At 54.5% G+C, this 16,490-nt stretch overlaps 1 protein-coding gene across 2 annotated transcripts in view; it reads left to right on the top strand.

The window, feature by feature from the left end:
• PACC1 (proton activated chloride channel 1) overlaps nucleotides 1-16,490 on the top strand; it is a 442,395-nt gene that overhangs the window by 105,842 nt on the left and 320,063 nt on the right. The gene's annotated exons all lie outside the window — the stretch shown is intronic.

Here is a 16,490-nt window from a genome sequence, read left to right as displayed (position 1 = left end):
ACTCTCTGCCTCAGGAACCTCCAGCAACCCCTTTGTGACCACTGATAATGTAAATGTCCACTCCTCACCCTGATGGCTTATGGCCTCCATTGTGGCCTGCCACACCTGTCCTATCCCTTCCTGCCCTATCCCTCCCCCAACTTTTTTTTCCCCTTGGACGAATACAGCTGTCCCCACTGCCCTCTTGGTCCCCTGTGTGTGCCTTGCCAGCAGGACAAACTTGCAGAAACTATCCTGTGCAACGAAAGGAATCTTCTGATGCTACCCTCGACCCAGCAATGTACCTGGTATATGCCTGGTATATATCAGTCAAGTCCTCCCAAGGAATGGATTTAATAGAATGTAGATATAATAGATATGGATATAGATATAGATATAGATATAGAAATAGATATATAGATATATAGATATATAGATATAGATATAGATACAGATATAGATGTATGCACATGTTCCAGCCCAAAGACCATCTGTGGTAGAGCCAGGAAGAGCAGATATGCAGACGAAGTCTGAAAGCAGTTGGCTCGAGAATTCTCTCTTGCTCAGGAGATGTTAGTTTTTTTATTCTATTTAGGACTTCAGCTGATCGGATGAGACCAACCACATTATGAAGGTAAATCTGCTCTACTCACTGTCCACCAATTTAAGTGTCCATCTCACCCCAAAAACCTAGAACACTGTTTGACAAATGTCTGGGCACCGGGCAGCCCCGTCATGTTGACACATAACCATCACAAGACTCTCCCATCCCTCCTGATGTCTACCTTCCTGAAAGGATCCTAAGAATTCATCCACCCTGAGGAATACTCTGGGGCACTTTGTGGAATGTTTGCACTGTAAATGGTGGAATTTTAGCACCTATTTCCCAGGCATAGGAAGCATGACTTGGGGTGGCATCTGGGGGAGAAGGGTCTTTCTGGAGGCTCTGAAAGAAATCGCAGCATGCCAGCGTCTCTGTCAGCTAGCTGCTGTCCGCACTAAAACTGCTAGCCTCTCTCCTCACTAAGTCTGGTTCACTCTTCGGCAGCTTTGCAGAGTACAGAAGTTAATTTCCAGCCTCTCTTCACGCTATCTTTGGTCCAAGCACAGCGGCAAGAAAATTTGTGAAGTAGACCAAAATACAGGGCATGAAACCAACCAAAACCACAGAAAGCGCTCATCCATGAGAGGAACAAGACCCTCTGCCAGGCCAGTAGGGAAACAGGAGAGCCCAGAGGCTTAAGAGGCTGAGACCTGGAGCCCAGGGTGAAGGTATATACGTGTGTGTGCGCGCGTGGGGGGTGTTTGCCTGTGTGTGTTGTGTGTGTGAGCCCTGATAGAACGAACTGGAAACACATCTCACCCTTCCTCAGGCTGTGGTGTCTCTAGCGCCTTTGGACACAGACCTGTCCAAGCCCAGCCTACTTTGCCTTTCTTTTTTGCTCCTTTGCCCACACCTCACAGACTCTGTCCCTGTGGTTGCCCACCAGAGCCCCTTGCAATGGGGCTTGGTCTTCAGGGTGTTGGGGAATCTGCCATGGGGTAGGACTAAGGAGATCCAGGTTCTCCTGGTTCTGCCTCTGCCTCTGCTTCTGCTGCTTCTATTACAAAGGGATTCAAAGCTAACTCATCTCCCAGATGTCATCTAGCTCCAATAACATGTGGTTAATTATTTGGGAAAGCAGTGAAATTCGGTGAATCAGCGTATATGAATGTTTCAGCTGCAAATAGCACAACACTTGGAATAAAGAACTAAATGATGGGCTGATTCATTATAGCAAACCCAGAGACTAGAGGGAGGTTGTTCTGGGATTGGTATGGTGTCTCTAGGAGGTACGAAGGACTCCAGCTCTTCTGTCTTCTCTCTCTGCCTTCTTCATGGCTGCTGCTGTGTTCCCTCATCATGGCAAGAAGGCTCCAGGGACTCTAAACTTTCCTTCCTCTGTAGCAGCTTTGCAAGTGGGAAGAACGGGGGAGGGGCACAATCACTAAGGAAAATCTTTCCCAGAAGCTTTTTTCTAGCAGCTTCCTCTTGGGTCTCTTTGGCCAGAACTGGGTCACAGGTCACTGGACAAGAGGTTGGGACTGACCAGTCATGATCCATCCACTTGGACCAGGTGGATGTACAAACGAATGAAATGGGGTTCTATCAGCAAGAAAGGGGTGAAGCAGCTGTTGGGTGCGTTACTGATTGTGCCTGCCACAGTGGAGGGAGTGATTTCAGGAACAAGGAACAGAGACGGTGTCTGGTGGTTGTAACCAGAAAGGGAATTTATTGGAAAGAGAACAGGGTGAGTCTGCAGGACAGAAACAGGGAGCACACACAATAAATGCTTTTTAGCCAGAATGGCCTGGCATGGACCCCTCATCACTGTGAAAGAATTCTAATGCCTCTACACTTTGTGTCACTTGTTCAACATTAGTGTCTTGGCACCTAGCATCTTGCCTAGCACCTTGGCACCAGACAGCCCAGCTAATATCTAAGAATTTGAAAAGGCTCTATTAAGCCTGCAGCTTGAGAAGTACGGTACCTGGCAAGGCAGTGGTTGGGCTCGTTGAAGTCCACCAGGATTAATTACCAGGAAGCAAAGTAATGCCTGTAGGTTCCTATCATTCTGCAAGTCTTACTGACTGTTGGGTACATTTAATTTAATTCAACACTAACACCTGTTTGTGTTAGCCAAGTTGGCAGCATGGGAGGCCATTCACACCTTCAAGGGATTAGAAGAATAAGGTTAAAAACAAACACTGGAGGGAATGTTACCCACAATGAAGCTGGACTGGGGAGAAGAGTCGTACCCGCAGCTGCTTCTCCCTTGGGTCTTCTCCTATGGGACACCCAGGGAGGGCACCGATCCTCACCTGCCTCTGGGCTGTGCTGAAACAAAGGTTCTTCAGCCGTGCCCCTGGGGAGGGAATCTGCATTTTTCACTGTCCCTTATTCTGAAGAGCAGCCCAGTTTAAGAAATGCTGGTGGAGTGCAGCCAGCAAGGACTTTAGAATCAGAGAAAGCTGAGTTCAAATCTAACTTTTGCTACTGTGGCCAGGGACCGTTACGAGGCTTCTCTAAGCCTCAGTTTGCTCATCTGTAAAATACGAAGCTTGAGTAGGATGATGTATTTTATTTTATAATAATGTACTTTAGATTAAAATTCTCTCAAATTGAAAATCTCTATTCTTCTTTCAAGTATAAAATCAGTCTCTCCCCAGACATCTCACTAAGCCGAGAGAGAATTAAGGCTAAGCATCACAGTGCTGAAAAGAATGGACTGGGACACCTGGGTGGCTCAGTGGGTTAAGCATTTGACTCGATCTTGGGGTTGTGAGATCGATCCCTGCGTCAGGCTCTGTGCTCAGCTTGGGGCCTGCTTGTCCCTCTCCCTCCTACAGCTTGCTCTCATTCTCTCTCTTAAAAAAAATAAATAAAATCTTAAAAAAAAATAAAAAGAACAGGACCATACCTGCCTGCCACCCTTTCCTCCATCTCAACCCGTCCCACCTGGGAGAACAAAAGGCCGAGGCTGTGACTTCCAGGCTCCTAAGCGGCTACCGGAAGCCTGATCCTGGGGCCCTATGGGAAGTGCAGGAGTCCTGGGGGGGTGAAGCCCTGGCTGGCTGGGCAGGGAGCAGGATTCCGTGCTTGCCGTGCTTGCCAGCGGGGTACAGGTTCAGGGACTCCAGGGGTCCCAGGAGTATGGGTCCACGTGACGGTGCCAGGAATGACACCACCCCCCACCCCCCGCCCATACGCAGGGGCCCGCATTGTAGCAGGGACTTGGGATTTTTTAAGATCCTGGAACGTAATATCAGTTCCCACCATGTCCTGCATTACAGTAAGATAGAACTAATAGGATAATTATGAGTTACTCTTTCAGAGAGATCATCATTTTAAGGGGGAGAGACAGTGTTGAGACCAAGCACAAATTCTGTAATGTAGAGAATGTAGGGTGTTAGGGTCTGTGATCAAAGGATGGAGACGGATGCCAGGCGAGAGTCAAGCAAAGCTTCCTTTCACACCAAGCATGGAACATCAAACCGACTGGTAGGGGCCGTCTCTTACGAAGAGGCGACGCCGCTGCTCCCAGAGGAGGCCGCACGCCCACCCCAACGAGGCGGCTGCGGTGGCCCCGCCCCCAACGACTATCACCCAACAACTCCCCCAACGGCGACTACTACTACTACCCCAAGGGCTATCCTAACTGCCACTCCTCCTCCTCCTACTACTGCCCCCCACCCCCCACCCCCACCCCCACCCCAACCTCACAGACTAACCGTTAGAGAGGTGGTTGAGCCAGGCCCACACACAGGTGGCCAATGAGATTGCAACACACCACAGTAAAAATATGTGCGCCCCACTGATTGGATGTCTCCATCCGGCCTGGCCCGCCCCCCCCCCCCCCCCCCCCCCCGCTCCTATATAAACTGTGATCTGGCTAACCAGGCCCTCATGAAGGCCCTCACTTAGACATGCAAATGTTTTGGGGGAGGGGGCAGGAACGCCCTTCTAACCTCTGTAGATTATACTTGCGGGATTTCCCATCGCAACAGAAAAATTTAAAACTTTTTACTCCTTCCCTCTCCCTTCTTGTCAATAATCTTTTGCCTCCCTCTCTTTTAAGAATCAGGTTACACTGGGCTGGGTGGCTCAGTCTGTTGAGCATCTGCCTTCTGCTCTGGTCATGATCTCAGGGTCCTGGGCTCCCTACTCTGCCAGGAGTCTGCTTCTCCCTCTCCCTCTCCCCCTGCCTGTGCTCGCTCGCTCTCTTTTTCTACCCCCCCCCCCCAATTTTTTTTTTTTCTTTTTTTAAAGAGTCAGATTTTGATTCTATCATGCCCAAGCTACCGGTCAATCTTAACTCATATTTAAGGGAAATATTTTGGAAAAATCTTTTCTTTCCTTGAAATCGTTAAGAAAAGGGCAGCTACTCCCTTTGGAGTTTAGGGTCAGAAGAAGGGACTGTTGCCTCTGGAGCCGCCTTCCTCTCCCCTGTCTTCTGGGAGTGGTCTTTTTCTCCCTCCTCCTGGAAATGAGATGCCTGAGGCTTCTGCCTGGGTTGATTGATCCAAGAGCTATCCTCCAAGGTCCTCTGAACATTCAGACTTCCTAACCCTCTTGGCCGGGTCCCAGAATATTCTGCTCACTTGACCAGCACACCCAATGAGGAACAAGTAGAAGAAGGTCAATGTAGGACATGCAAGGAAGACTGAACCGTGGAGTGTTGTCATGGGAACTGGGCTATAAATAAAATGCCCATGTCCAAAGATGCAGAAGGTTCTGGGTGCTCTGTTGTCCAATATGTACACTGTGGGGTGGTTTTGGCAGGGCACGGGGCTGAACGAACGCTCAGCTCTGAGAAAGAGGGAAAGCTTGGTGGCCAGATGCTTTCTCTTCCTCTGACTCTTGCTGGGTCACTTAGAAACGACACAGAAACCCAGACTGTGTTCCTTCCTCTGAATGACTTCCAACTCTGTCCCTCCCTGTCCCCCAACTGGAGGCCACTCTATTTTTAAATTTCTCTTGGGAAGTAGGTTCCAAAGTCTTCCCGTTAGGGGAGCCTCTGATTTCCAGTAAATTCAGGGTCACATAGTTTTCTATATTCATTTGCATTCAGTTTGCATACAATTAGCTTGCTTTGGAGTCCGGACTCCAAAATTACCCAGAGAATTAATGCAAATGGACCCAGCTTTTGTGCTCCACTGTGATGGCAGAGTGGGGCAGCAGTCAGCCTCAGACAGAGTGGCAGGCCTGGCTTATAAGCAAGAAGTCTTATCATCCCCTTGATCTGCAGGGACTCACACTGGGCCCACTGGGGCCGGGGCCGGTGGGTGGGGAGCTCTGTTTCCTGGACCCTGAAGCTTTATCCTTAATGTGGTGGAACCTTGGAGAGGGAACTTCAGTCATGATGTGGGCATGGGAGGTTAGGTGGAACAGGAGCTGGCTGAGGATGGACCTTCAGATCTAAGTAAAGTTGGGGGTGGAGATGGAAGGAAGGAGGACAGAGCTCATCACTGGAGACAGAGAGCCTACAGGAGGGGAGCCCTGGGTAGCAAAAGGAGAGAAGGGAGAGAGAAGACCGAGCATGACTGGGAGGGTAAGCCCTGCGTGGCTAGGTAGAATGGAGAGTGGACATTTAATAACTAGGAAGTTAACTAAGTTTGTTAACTAGGAAGGTCAAAGTTAGCAAGTGCCTGGCCAGGCAGATTCCCTGGGGGCCATTCCTCTCCTCTCTGCTAGGCAGGGCTTTCTTGTTGGGCCCAGAAATCCATCCCTTGGGTCTGCCCAGGGATGGTCTGAGGTGTCACAGCCTGAAAGGGCCAATGACAGAGTGGTTCCTGGTAAGACAGAGATCAGCAGGTTGGAACTAGAAGGAACGAGCATACCACTCTGTCCACAGAGGCAGCTCATTCCTCCAGTGGCCAAGACACCTTGGACCTGAATGAAAGGCTCTGTCTGTAGCAGAAAAGTGGAGGGAAAAGGAGTGACCCCCAGGGCCAGGGGCCAGGGTGGCACCTGACATGGCGCCCAGTGTTCTAAGCCAGGGAGTTTATGGACGGACGGCTGGCTGTGGGCTGGCTACTCACCACAGTGCAGGGGCAGATATCTTCTAAGGCCACGCACTCCACAGAGTCCGCCTATGAGGGGGTCAGGAGGGTGGAGAACCCTTGGGATTTAATCCTTGCTCCACTCCTGAAGGCCTTGGGAAAGTTATTTGAACTTGTCTGTGCCTCACTTCCTTCATCTGTGAAATGGGAATAATTAGGCCAACTTTGTCGAGCTGTGGAAAGAGAGGGAAATACAATAGTGTTGAATAGTGACTGCCAGGAGAGGAAGCACTCAGTAGATGCTACTGTCATACGGGGCAGCCCCGAACAAGATGCAAGGGAAAGCCAGTGGAACAGTGGAGCCTGAAGGGAAACACGGGGTTGGGACTGTAAGAGTGTGTTTGGCGGGGGTGGGGTGGGGAGTGGAGGGGGTGAAGGGGTTGGGGGGGGTGTCCCAGTCTCTTGGCTCTGTGCCCAGTGTGGCAGCTGCTTGTCCACTTTTGGCCCCAGTGGACACAGCCACAGCAGCAGGCCTTGTGGATGAGGGCCAGGCCTGGGCTCTGGCCTCCACAGGCTGGGAAGTGACACTTGTCACTTCTCTCCCCTCTCTCCAGGAGGAGAGTATGAAGGAAAAGAAATTGTTCCTTTCTTAGTTTGGCAAGAAGGCACCTGCAAGCTGGAGGGAGGGACCCCAGTAAGAAGAAAGGCATGGAACCCTGCCTGACTTGTTTGTTTGTTGGTCTGCTGGTCTGGCCTCTGTGGGTAAGAGGGCACTGAGCATCCTTGGTGGTGTCTCTGTCCTGGGCTTCCTGTTGGTCAGCTCAGAGGACTACTGGAAGGGAGGGGAGGGAGGGCCGTAGGGAAGAATGGAATGCCCTGGAAGCACTGTGCGCAGATGCAGGAGTGACTGGTGGGCCCTTTTAGGTCAACAGAACCCTCCACAGATGCCATTTCTTCCCGCCTCACACACACAGCCAGCCTCCAGGACACTCCCTGTGGTGCCCCCATGTCACGCTCCCAGAATATCCTCCATTTGCACTACTGCTATCCTGTGGCCAGCAGCAATGAAATGGCAGATGACAAAAAGGGATAAGAAGCTTCTGAATGGGCTCTTCTTCACATCCTGACTACTGAGATCCCAGAGCAATGGGCGAAAACCCCGTGTTTCCTCCAGCCCTTGCTCTTCCCTTGAGATCCAGTCCCTGATACTAGGGGGCCTCTGGTGGCCCAGATCTCAGGGACCTCGCCTCCTCCCAAGTAGAGTTAGTAGACGAAACAGACTTTAACCTTAGAGTGTTTCTGTCTCTCGGGCCTGGCCAGAATTATGTCTTCTTGTCCTAGGTCATGTCAGATTTATCTATAGCCTGACTTCCATCGTCATCAGCTGAAGGTAAATTCGCAATCCGAGGATGCCCAGAGAAGTCCCCAAATGGCTGCTACTTGCTACTCAAGCAATGGTTGCTACTTGCTGGATTTTAGCATCAAAAAGGAGCCCTTGTGTCTGGGTCCAGTCAGTCGGTTGGAGGGAGCCTGGTTGCCCTAAGCCTGAGTTGGTCCATCCACAAGACCCGCTGTCCATCTCTGCAGTCTGGGTCCCAGGCCAGGGCTGGGACAGGCCTCTCTGATTTTGCTGCTGCTCCCCTCTGCTGGCAGATGCTGGCAGATCCCCAAAGATGAGGAGTCCCCCCCCCCCATTCTTTCTTTGTCCCTGTTCTTTGTCTATGGACCCTCAGGGGTTAGGAACATTCATTAAACTAGAGAAATGGGGGAGGTGGAGCTTTCTGGGCCATAGTATACTTTCAACTGTGGCCCGGAGAAACAAGCCAGACAGGCCTTGAGGCAGGATGCTTTGGCTCTGAGCATGGGTGTGAGGTGGGGGCGGTCCTCGACTGGACCCTTGGGTCTTAGGTGGCAGCCCCCCTGTGAGGTCACCACTGGGCTGCAGGACCTAGAAATTCAAACACAATGCAGCATGCCATTTTTTAAAAATTTTTTTATTTTATTTTTTGTAATGTCTCCTGGGAGAGGTCCCCCAGCTGCCCAATATCTGGGCCTAGGAAGTTCCATCCCTCCATGACCTCCGATGTCCGGCTCCCTGCGCTCTCCAAGCCCTGGCTGCTCGCCGCCGCCTGGGCGATGGCCTCCACACCACACCGCTCGTGTCCGCAGTCTTCTCCCCCATGGGCACGTCTCTGCGGTGTGGGGAGGCCGCGCGCCTCAGGCAGTGAGGCTGAGTCTCAGGTTCCTCAGGAACCTGCGGATCCTGCCCAGCATCTTGGTGCCTGAGCCCGAGCTGCCGCCGGAGAGGCTCCGCCCCGACTTGTGGGAGGTCCCGGAGTCCTCGGCGCTGGGGGCGTGGCTGATGCCTTCGTCGGGGGCGCGCCTGGCGCGCGCCGGGCTGCTGCGGCCCTTGTCCTCCTTGTGCTCCCGCGCGGCTCTGTGGCTGCCTAAGGAGCGGCTGGAGTCCGCCGGGGCGATCTTGTGCCCCGGGGCCTTGTGGCGGCTGTCGGCGGCCCTGCGGTGGCGGGAAGTGCGGGGGTCTCGCTCCTCCTCCCGGCGCGTGCGGGGCGGCCTTCCCGCCGGCTCCCCACTGCCCGCCGAGCTCGGCGCGTCCCAGAGGAGCTGGCCTTCCGACGCGTCCCGAGCGGCTTCTCCCGCAGGCTTGGCGGCAGCTCCGGGCCCGGCGAACGCCAGGCATCTGCCGGCCTCCCCCGCTGCGAACTCTGCTGCTGTCCCTGCCGCCGCCACTGCCGCAGCTGCCGCGGCCTCCCCGGCGGCCGCCGCCTCGGACGTGGCCCCTGCTGCCGACTCCCTGGAGAGCCCCGGGCAGTTGGGGGCAGCGAAGGTGGGCACGCTGTTGGGTTTTGTGGGGTCCTGAAAGGTCTCTTCCCCGCCAGCAAAAGCTGCAGAGGTGGCCCCGGCCACCTCAGAGCCCTCGTGGAGGCTCCTGACACTGACCTGGTCCTCGGACGTGGCCCCTGCTGCCGACTCCCTGGAGAGCCCCGTGCAGTTGGGGGCAGCGACAGTGGGCGCGCTGTTGGGTTTTGGGGGGTCCTGAAAGGTCTCTTCCCGCCAGCAAAAGCTGCAGAGGTGGCCCCGGCCACCTCAGAGCCCTCGTGGAGGCTCCTGATACTGACCTGGTCCTCGGTCGTGGCCCCTGCTGCCGACTCCCTGGAGAGCCCCGGGCAGTTGGGGGCAGCGACAGTGGGCGCGCTGTTGGGTTTTGGGGGGTCCTGAAAGGTCTCTTCCCCGCAAGCAAAAGCTGCAGAGGTGGCCCCAGCCACCTCAGAGCCCTCGTGGAGGCTCCTGACACTGACCTGGTCCTCGGACGTGGCCCCTGCTGCCGACTCCCTGGAGAGCCCCGTGCAGTTGGGGGCAGCGACAGTGGGCGCGCTGTTGGGTTTTGGGGGGTCCTGAAAGGTCTCTTCCCGCCAGCAAAAGCTGCAGAGGTGGCCCCGGCCACCTCAGAGCCCTCGTGGAGGCTCCTGACACTGACCTGGTCCTCGGACGTGGCCCCTGCTGCCGACTCCCTGGAGAGCCCCGGGCAGTTGGGGGCAGCGAAGGTGGGCACGCTGTTGGGTTTTGGGGGGTCCTGAAAGGTCTCTTCCCCGCCAGCAAAAGCTGCAGAGGTGGCCCCGGCCACCTCAGAGCCCTCGTGGAGGCTCCTGACACTGACCTGGTCCTCGGACGTGGCCCCTGCTGCCGACTCCCTGGAGAGCCCCGTGCAGTTGGGGGCAGCGACAGTGGGCGCGCTGTTGGGTTTTGGGGGGTCCTGAAAGGTCTCTTCCCGCCAGCAAAAGCTGCAGAGGTGGCCCCGGCCACCTCAGAGCCCTCGTGGAGGCTCCTGACACTGACCTGGTCCTCGGTCGTGGCCCCTGCTGCCGACTCCAAGGAGAGCGCCGGGCAGTTGGGGGCAGCGAAGTGGGCGCGCTGTTGGGTTTTGGGGGGTCCTGAAAGGTCTCTTCCCCGCCAGCAAAAGCTGCAGAGGTGGCCCCGGCCACCTCAGAGCCCTCGTGGAGGCTCCTGATACTGACCTGGTCCTCGGTCGTGGCCCCTGCTGCCGACTCCCTGGAGAGCCCCGTGCAGTTGGGGGCAGCGACAGTGGGCGCGCTGTTGGGTTTTGGGGGGTCCTGAAAGGTCTCTTCCCGCCAGCAAAAGCTGCAGAGGTGGCCCCGGCCACCTCAGAGCCCTCGTGGAGGCTCCTGATACTGACCTGGTCCTCGGTCGTGGCCCCTGCTGCCGACTCCCTGGAGAGCCCCGTGCAGTTGGGGGCAGCGACAGTGGGCGCGCTGTTGGGTTTTGGGGGGTCCTGAAAGGTCTCTTCCCGCCAGCAAAAGCTGCAGAGGTGGCCCCGGCCACCTCAGAGCCCTCGTGGAGGCTCCTGATACTGACCTGGTCCTCGGTCGTGGCCCCTGCTGCCGACTCCCTGGAGAGCCCCGTGCAGTTGGGGGCAGCGACAGTGGGCGCGCTGTTGGGTTTTGGAGGGTCCTGAAAGGTCTCTTCCCGCCAGCAAAAGCTGCAGAGGTGGCCCCGGCCACCTCAGAGCCCTCGTGGAGGCTCCTGACACTGACCTGGTCCTCGGACGTGGCCCCTGCTGCCGACTCCCTGGAGAGCCCCGTGCAGTTGGGGGCAGCGACAGTGGGCGCGCTGTTGGGTTTTGGGGGGTCCTGAAAGGTCTCTTCCCGCCAGCAAAAGCTGCAGAGGTGGCCCCAGCCACCTCAGAGCCCTCGTGGAGGCTCCTGACACTGACCTGGTCCTCGGTCGTGGCCCCTGCTGCCGACTCCAAGGAGAGCGCCGGGCAGTTGGGGGCAGCGAAGTGGGCGCGCTGTTGGGTTTTGGGGGGTCCTGAAAGGTCTCTTCCCCGCCAGCAAAAGCTGCAGAGGTGGCCCCGGCCACCTCCGAGCCCTCGTGGAGGCTCCGGATACTAACCTGGTCCTGATCCATTATTTGGACATCTGCGCCTGCTGCGTTCCTGCCGTCGTCGTCCTCCAGCAGAGGCATGTCCAGCATGTCCTCTGCTCGAGCGGCGTGGGTTCTGCTGTGAGTGGGCACCGGCGGCGGCCTCAGTACCTGGATAATGCTCTCCCAGTAGGGGAAGAGATCTTCCTGTGCATCCAGTGGGGGGCTCAGCCGCAGGTAGCAGGAGCGGCCGGTGGCGAATTTGAGGCGAAGCATTTGTTTTTCCCGGTCGTGAACAGAAAGCCTCACAAACTTCAAGGGAAGGAGCCTAGTGAGCTCCAGGGTGGTGGAAGCCTTGCGGCCTTTTCCCTTGGTGGCCTGGCCCTGGTCGGAGTACTGTTCACAGCCGGTGGCCGGGCGGGCCAGCAGCAGGACATCTGGGAGCGGGAAGCTGGGGCTGGTGGATGCGATGCCCACGGTCATCATTCGGACTCGGTTGTGCACGTCGACGACTTCCCCTCTTTTGGTGACCTGCACAAAGTCGCTTTCGAGCATGGGTGCGTATTTAAAAAGGTCATATTCTCCCTTACACAGTTGTCGCTGGAGTTTCCCCATGGTGGTGTTGAACATGCCCACCCTGGAGGCGCTGTGGGCGGTGTGATAAGGCGTCAGAGACTCCATGTTTTTGAGTTGGTAGCACAATCGGGCTGGGCCGGCGAGGGGTGGGCGTTGGTCTGGGGGCCGGTCCCTGGAGCTCCTCCTCCTCCTCGACCTCTGTTGGGTTGGCAGAGCGGGCAGCCCCCCTCCTGCTGCACGCGGCTGGCTCTCCTGCTACAGGCGGCTGGCTCTGTGGCAGGGGTCCCAAATCTACCCCGCGCCCCACAGGCCACAGGCCACAGGCCCCCGCTTTGTCTGAGAACCTCCCAGAGACAGGGTTCAGGGTGGGGGGGATCTGAGGGTGACCGAGGGGATGCTGGTGGGTGTTGGGATTTCTATCTAAAAACGTTAATAGCTTGCAGTTTGTAGTGTGAAGTGCAAACTGAAATCTTGGTGAGAGACTAAGCACTCTCTCAGCCTGAGAGGCCCTATTTATCCTCTGCTGCCCTCTGTGACCTGTCACGCTGTCTCATACCCCTTAGTGACACCCCCTCAGGGCATCTTCCCCCCAAATGTCCCATTGCCCCCACAGAGGACAGTCCGACCCTGCCAGGGACCCAGGCGGGTATCCAAATAAAAATGTCCTCAAATGGAACAATTTTGTGTGGGGAATTTTTTTTCCCTCCCCCAAATTCGGAAGATTTAGCAACTGGACAAAATCCATAGGAATTACTATAAGATGATGGGTTGGCAGAGTGTGCAGCCCCCCTCCTGCGGCTCTCGGCTGGCTCTGTGGCAGGGGTCCCACATGGATGGAGGAGGCACCATCCATCTCTATGCCCTTGCAGGGTATATGGCATATGCTTGAACCATTTGAGCTCTTGGTTTCGTTTTATCCAAGAACCCAGAATTGGCAGTCTTGACCCTTAACCTGTTCCTTCATAAGATTGCAGTAGACATGGCTGCTAGCAGCCATTAAGAGCCATTAATGATGACATTAAAAACGGCCTCCCTGTGGGGCGCATGGGTGGCTCAGTGGGTTAAAGCCTCTGCCTTCAGCTCAGGTCATGATTCCCAGAGTCCTGGGACCAGCCCCACCTCGGGCTCTCTGCTCCAAAGGAAGCCTGCTTTCCCCTATCTCTCTGCCTGTCTCTCTGCCTACCTGTGATCTCTGTCTGACAAATAAATAAAATCATTAAAAAAAAATAAATAAATAAAACACAAAAGGCCTCCCCTAGGCGCCAGGCCGTGTTCTCCGCATACGACCATGAGAATCCCATCAGGTTTGGTACGGTTCCCACTGCCCCGTTTTATGAAGAGAGTGAGGGGACATCATCAGCCTAACTTCACAGAACTAATGGTCGTAGAGGCCATGTTCACGGGCAGGTCTAGCGGATCCTAAAGCCTTGTTGGGAACCTCCATAGTACTTCGCTCCACAAAGCTTGGGCCAGCCACAGGTTTTAAACCAGACTGATTGAAGACCTTTCTGCGGCACTGTCGGAAGTTGCATGACTCCCTGCGTGTGTATGTGTTATGGAGAGAACCTAAGACGCTACTTCAGACAGCGGCTGGGCAGAATTGGGGATTAAATGTTACAGGGGGGCATCTTGGTTCCTCCCCTCGCTTATGCTTCCACAAGCAGCCCATCTGTGGAAACCTGGTTATTGTCTCCTAAGACCACCGCCTCCCACCCAGGTTTTCGTCCCTTCCCCTCCAGTGAAATGAAGCGGGGGTGGCGGGCGGAGTGCTGAGATGTCATCTGCGATTCCAAGAGCTTGCCAAGCAGCCTCCCTGGGCAACAGGAGTGCTTTGGAAGCAGCAACACCTGTGGGGAGCAAGTACCCTTGAGCTTCCTGCCTTACTGCCCCTCCCACACAGCTAGCCGCAGAGTATGTGATTTCCAAACTGTTGCTTGAACGTTCCAGAAGGATTTTCTGCTCCCAAGTCTCGTATCTCCCGGTTTGAGGGTTTGCCCGAAATCCGACATCTGGGATTCATTCCTTGAAAATCAAGGTCTTTCTGTTAAAACGCACACACGTGTTCATCCGCAGGTGAAAGGACAAATGAAAGGTGGTCTAGCCATACAGTGGGATGTTATTCAGCTGTAAAAAGAAAATGAGGTACTGCACCGTGCTACAACAGGGATGAATCCTGAAAATAGGATGCTAAGTACAGGAAGCCAGAGGCAAAACGGCCACATACTGTGTGATTTCATTGAGACGAAATGTTCCAGAAGAGGCAAATCCATAGCTATATCAGAGGCTGACTGGAGGGAGGGGAGTGTAGGGAGCGACTGCTTAATGAACAGGACCGGGATTTCCTTTGTGGGGATGACAATTCTGGAACTAGATAGTGGGGTGGTCTCACAGCATTGTGAACGTACTGAGTTTCACTCTCTCTACAATGGGTACGATGGTAAACTTGATGTTGTAGTTTCTCTCTCTCTTCCACAATGCACATATCCATTCCTGCTTGGAACCCTTTAGAAAGGCCAGTGGCGTGACTCAGCTTTCCGTTTCCTCATCTATAAAATGGGGTAAGAGCTGCCGTGAGGATTCAACGAGATCACGCACGTGAAGTGTTGAGCGTATCGTGGAGCTCCATAAATCGTAGCTGTTGTAATCATTCGTCCTCCGCTGGCCCTTCAAGCGTCGGTGCAGCTTCCTTCCTGAGAGCAGTTTTTGAGAAGACAAACTGAGACGCTTCTGGGGTCAGAGCTACTATGAGAACACAGAAGGATGCTCAATGGGCAAAACTGGCTTCTTCTGAGTCCCGGCTTCAGGCAGATCCGTGAACACACAGAGAAACTGAGCACAACCAGAGTCGGGGATGCAGCGAGAGGAAAGGCTTAATATGGGTTTGGGTTTCAAGGGTTTGTTCCAAGCCCATGGGGAGAAAGTGGGATAAAGATGGAAAATAGCATTTTAGCTCTTGGCAGAAAGTGCAAGTTTTAATTCCAGAGTCCCCTGGGGCCAGAACCCTTTAGAACGCTCGATTCGGAAAGAGGTGTCAGGCCAGATGTCAGGGAGAGGCAAGGGGACAAGGGTGAGGTCAGGAGAGAGGCTGGACTCTTCCAGGCCCTGCAGTGTGACGGCACCACCCCAGCAGGAGGCGGCCGCATGGAAGGACACTGGCTAAGCCCGTGTCTGATTCTGGCGGAGGCCCCATCCAAATAATTCTCCCGGATCCGCCCAACCTTCCCTCTCCGTCGCATGTGAAACAAGATGAACCAAACAACTTGATGGTAAATACATAGTCATCTTTTTTTAGTCAAGTATCAAAACACAAACGTGGCCGCAGAAAATTAAGCTGCTTTTAATGCACTTGGTAAAAGGAGCTTTCAGTTCCAATAACCATATGCAGTGTTATTTTTTGGATCAATTTTTTTGGCCATGGCCCCCACCCACTTCCTTCCCCTCCAATTCATTGTCGGTGGCAGCTGAGAAGAAGGGTCTTGAGTTTTCGTAACAGCTGATTGATTGGTGGCACCTACACCTACAACCAGAGGGTAAATGTGAGAAATTCCACACACACACACACACACACACACACACACCCCGACCCCTTCGAGAAACTAGATTATCTCCTGAAAGTGGGGGTAAACAGGTGCTATCACCAAGTGGATCTTTAGAGATTGGGCAGTGTCCCTGATGTGCAAGCAAAGCAGCAAAATCAGGACACTGGTGTCGCAGGGGTTAGCTTGAACCGTGCAGGAGTTCAGAGGAGCAAGCTCCCATTCATGTGCACAGGAGTCTGAACCTGGAATGAAGCTACTCTCTCTCCGAAGAGAGATGTTAGTGGCAGAGCACCCCATTTCTATTTCTAGCCTGGTACGGATACCTTTGTGTGCAGGCAAAGAGCAAGGGCGCCTTGGTTGAACTGGTTGCCACTTGCTGGTCAAGTTTAGAGGGTTCTTGGATTTCAACATCAGAAAGGAGCCCTTGTGTCTGGGTCCAGTCAGTCGGTTGGAGGGGGTCTGGTTGCCCTAAGCCTGAGTTGGTCCATCCACAAGACCCCCTGTCCATCTCTGAAGGCTGGGTCCCGGGCCAGGGCTGGGACGGACCTCTCTGATTTTGCCCCTTGGCCAAGAGGCCGAAATGTCCTCGTGAAGTTGAGGGAGTGGACGAGAAACAGAAACAAATGGCTTTAGTTCCAGGAAGTCAGAAATGGAAGGAAAAGTTGTAGATCTGCTTTGAGACCCACTGTGGACTAGGCTTTTGCTGTGCTGGCCAGAACTCTGCAGCTGACCTTGGGAAAGCCCTTCTCCTCTCTAGGCCTCAACTTCCTCATATGTAAAGTACATCTGGGATTAGTCAAGATCCTTCTGGGTCTGACATGCTGTGTGGTTCTAGCTGTCCCAGTACTGTCTCTCTTTGCTGGGCGTCAATGAGCCTGAAGGCATGTGGCGAGGGATAGGGAGAAGGGGACCGAGAGTCGTCCGGTGCGGGTTCTTGTGAGTTTAATTCACTGA

Source organism: Mustela nivalis (assembly GCF_964662115.1).
Source record: "Mustela nivalis genome assembly, chromosome: 16".
Classification (NCBI taxonomy): domain Eukaryota; kingdom Metazoa; phylum Chordata; class Mammalia; order Carnivora; family Mustelidae; genus Mustela; species Mustela nivalis.
Note: the sequence above shows the minus strand (reverse complement) of the source record. Positions and strands in the feature narration are given on the sequence as shown.